The sequence below is a fragment of the Chinchilla lanigera genome, unplaced genomic scaffold (genome assembly GCF_000276665.1).
Source record: "Chinchilla lanigera isolate Chin_1 unplaced genomic scaffold, ChiLan1.0 scaffold00175, whole genome shotgun sequence".
Taxonomy (NCBI): domain Eukaryota; kingdom Metazoa; phylum Chordata; class Mammalia; order Rodentia; family Chinchillidae; genus Chinchilla; species Chinchilla lanigera.
The window spans coordinates 949,435-954,150 of NW_004955576.1; positions in this window are offsets into that span (position 1 = coordinate 949,435).

A 4,716-nucleotide genomic window follows, 5' to 3' on the forward strand; every position below is an offset into this window, starting at 1 on the left:
TAGGGAAACCACACCTTTCACAATACCATGTAAAAAGATGAAATACTTAGGAATAAATCTAACAGAAGAAGTAAAAGATCTATACAGTGAAAATTATAGTACTCTGAAAACAGATCAAAGAGGATATCAGAAAATGGAAAGATATTCCTTGCTCATGGATAGGTAGAACTAACATTGTGAAAATGGCCATACTCCCAAAACTGTTGTACAGATTCAATGCAATCCCAAATAAAATACCATTAGTATACCTCACAGATCTAGAGAAAACACTCCTAAAGTCCATCTGGAGCCAAAAGAGGCCTAGAATAGCAAAAGCAATCTTGGTAAACAGAGGGAAGGTAGGAAGCATCACAAATAACCCCGTCATGAGTTTTCCAGCTATTGCATCCATTTTGTTCACAGTTTTTCTCCAGGGTCTTCTCCAGGAATTTCTCTCATGGAATCTTCACTGGCAAACACAAGGTCGTGAGTTCGATTCCTGCTACTGGGAAAAAAACAAAACAAAACAAAAAAATAATAATAAAGTGAATGAAAACTAAGGAATGAATAAAATGTGGTTTTTCTATACAATAGAGTACGATTCTATATAAAGAAGGAAAAATTTGCATCACTTGTAGAAAAGTAAAATTCCTTTGAGAACATAGTGTTCAGTGACATAAATCTGACACACTATCTTAAATATTGCATTGTTCCTCTAACATGAAAAATATGAAGTATAAAGTAATAGAAAAAGAAATAATCCTAAATCTAAACAAGAAAAACTTAATTACACATAACAGTCTTCAAATTTTACCTATGCTAAGTCAAAGAGTGGGAAACTCCTTCATCTCTGGATCCCACTAACCATAATGAGTAGATCAACTGAGAGCATCAGCATGGACACACTGTTAGCGGGGGCTGAATGCCCTCAGTCCGGTTTTGAATGTTTAAGGGCTTTCAAAATTCATTTCATTAGTACATTTTGGATACACATGATGACATTCATGGAGAAACTGCACCTTAACATGGCACATCTTGGTTCTCCTTTTTTTCTGATTCCTCTCCCCTCACTTCAACCACTCTTTCCCCCTTTATTTACAAAAGTTTTGTTTCTATTTTCCCCCTTCTAGTATCTTTTTCTTCTTGTCCCTCCCTTTCTTTCTCCTTCCCTCCTCCCTTCTTCCCCCTCCAATTTGAACATTCTCTACCTATTTACCAACATATATTATATATTTTGGTCCTTATTTACCATTTTGGATTCTCACACCAGAGAAACAATATGATATTTAAACACATGTCTGATTTATTTCACTTTAGTAGAGTCTCAAGATGCATCCATTTGTCTAGAAATGCATCAAGTTCATCTTTTTCATGGCAAAGTAGTATTCTGCTGTATAAAAAGACACATCTTCATTATACATTTATCAGTTGATGAGTATTTGTGCTGTTTCCAAGACACAGATCTTACAATTTGTGCTGCTATAAACACACAAGGGTAAACCATATTACCATAGTATGATGGTTTGCTGATGCTGTTACTTCTTTGAAAAAGATACAAAAGGAAATAGCTGGGTCAAAAGGAACCTCTACATTAGCTTTTTGAGGATTCTACACACTGATTTCCACAGTAGTTGCAGCAGTCTATACTCCCACCAACAGCGGAGAAGGTTCCTTTTCCCCCACAACATTGCCAGCATTTTTATGGGTTGATTTGTGGATAATAGCAACCCTTTCTGGGATTGGATGGAATCTCAGTGTTAGTTTAATATGCATGTCTCCAATAACTAATTGTGTTGAACATTTTATGTATTTATTTACCATTTTTACTTATTCTGAGAAATGCTTATTCATCTCAGATACCCATGTTTGGATAAAGTCTTTGAATTTGGAGGGTCTGATTTTTTTCAGTTCTTTATATACTCTAAATAGTAGTCCTTCATCTGAGGAACAGCTGGTATAATTTTTTTTTCCATTTTGTGGATTGTCTTTTCACTCTGTTGGTGATTTATTTTGCTTTGCCAAATATTTTTAATAATATGAGATACCAGTTATTGATTCTTTGTGATCATTCCTGTGCAATAGAGCTTTTGCTTATAAAGTCTTTGCCTATACCTACGTCTTCCAAAGATCTACCTATTTTATCTTCCAGCAGATTTAGTGTTGAGAAAAGGGTTCTTTCTTCTGCTCATCACCCCAGTCACCTACGTAAAGTGACAGAAGCATCTCAAGCTACAAAAATTAAAAGGTATTACACAGATAAACTTGTCCCACCTGGTAAAAACTGCCCAAAATCTGTTTTATGACAGAGAGAACACAAAATCAAACTTTAAACAGGAACAAAAAAAAGATGTTAGCAGCTTACAAAAGGAGACACAGTTAAACGCTAGGGCGAAAAAAGGGTAAACAAGGAGAAGTCCTTCACATCCCCTTGGATCAGAACCAGTGTGTCTAATGTAAAGAGATGGGACATTTCAAGCAAGAGTGTCCCCAGCTGCTATACAAAGGAAAGAAGTGCTTGTGGTGGAGTCAGGGGAAGTTTCAGATTGTTGGGTCATCGATCCCTGTCCCTTGGCCCTGGGGAACCCATGTTAACTACAGCTCTGGGGGAAATACCTGTTAGATTTTTAATAGGCACTGACATTTCAGCCAATAGTCCCACTCCTAGGTCAAAAAAGTTATGATTCAATTTGACCAAAATATATTTGAGTGCACTCAGATTTTATAAACAAATTGGTTTATATGTTTTTTGTTTGTTTGTCTATCTAATCTACAAATAGCTGTTTAATTTGAACTCAACAAAGTTTTCTTTTTTGTATTTTTTGTAACTTTAAAACAATTGTCTAGAATTTAATTTGGCTTATAGGTGAGCAACACTCAAATTAAAGATATGAATCTACCAAAAGTTGCCAGTTAGTCAAAAAGATGTTAAAATTGGTTTTATAAATATAATGCTTATTATTGTTTATGTATTATGATTTGAGAGTCTCTCATTGTTCAAATTTAATATATTCAGTATTGAGATCATGTTTTCATAGGTTATCAAAAATTTGTTATGATAATAAAACAAAAATCTCAGACTAGAGAGCAATTATTAGGCAGGACTTTGATTGATAAACAAAACCCAAAATAACATTAACAAATAACATTGCCTAAAATAACATTAAATGGTGTTTTTTTTGTTCATTAAAAGAGGCCCCACTGATCTCCATAGACTTATGAGAGACACACCAATAGATATTCAAAATGTATTACTGTGTTATGTTCATGTTGGCCATTGTCAAAAGGTTAAGTTTTCAAAAAGGAAACACTAAGGTTTTTTTGAGTAAAAATTGTTATTGGTACAAAAATAAATTTAAAAAAAAATAATGAACATTTGCTATTGTTAATTTCATGATATATTAAATATATTCATGCCTTCCAAATATAAAGTATTCTAAAACATAAAATTGGGATTGTCTGTAGGGATAGACATTTTCTTTCAGATTCAGACACCTGCCTTTTATCTTGTGCTCCAGATATTTGTGATAAGAGGTTCATATCAAGTCAACATTAGGTCCTGTTTGTCAGTATATTAAAAATAATATTACCATTGTAATGGTTAATATGTATAGTGCTTATTAGGAATATGACTCTGTTTGGATAAACTTCTTACAATGAAGAAATTATATAAAATCTCAAGTTATATAAATCCTGTTTGGCTACGAGTACTATACAAATTTGACATTGTGTCACTTCATTTATTACCAAAATTAATTTGTCTGTTTTGTTAGCCATTGACTTAATATCCTCATGTTTTTCTTTAGTTAAGTTACACATGGATACATGATATTTGGGCTTTCTTAGTGCCAAATTTTTGTGGTACGACACAAATAATTTTAATTACCTTCTCTGGGCCTTCTATGTTTATCTGTAAAAATGATATATTAAATAAATTGACCTTTCATTGTATTTCTTAGGGTATCATTTCTTTCTAAAATCTTAACATATTCAAAAACACATACAAAAGTGTGATCAGATATTCTGTTAAAAATTTAAAGTTATACAACATGCCTACTTAAAAGAAAAACATAGTATGCTTAAAGATAATCAAACAATTATATAAAATGATAAAATTAATAACAGCCCAGACAATGTGACAAATTTCTTCAATGATATAAGAACAACAAATTAGGTAAAAACTTCTTATATATCAGATAAAAATAACTAACTAAAAAACTATTGTATTCCAAGGTGGAGATTTAAATATGTCACAAAAATGTAATTATTTCTGTTGTGTTATAATATTATGTTGACATTTTCTCTATAAAACTATATAATGGCTGTCTGTTACCATTCTACAGAGATTCACCTACTAAAACATTCATGCTTGATAAAAAGTAACAGTTGTCTGGCTATACTTTATATTTCAAGGCTCTTCTATACGTTCAATAACTGAGGTTTAAACACCAAATATTAAAAAAATAAATAGATAAAATAAGGGATAACCAATGTGGCCTTAACCCTCCAAAACATGTCAGTCTTTTTAAAATATTCCTTTTTGTCAATTTCCAAGTCTGGGACAAATGGACATCACCCATTCCAGGGCTTACTGGTGTTAAATGCCCTGGTTGTAACCCTTCACCCTACTGTACCCAATCCCTATACTTTACTTAGTCAACTCCTACCTACTCAGATTTGGTATACTATGTTAGACTTTAAAGATTTTTTTTCCATATTCCTTTGTCTGCTACATCCCAA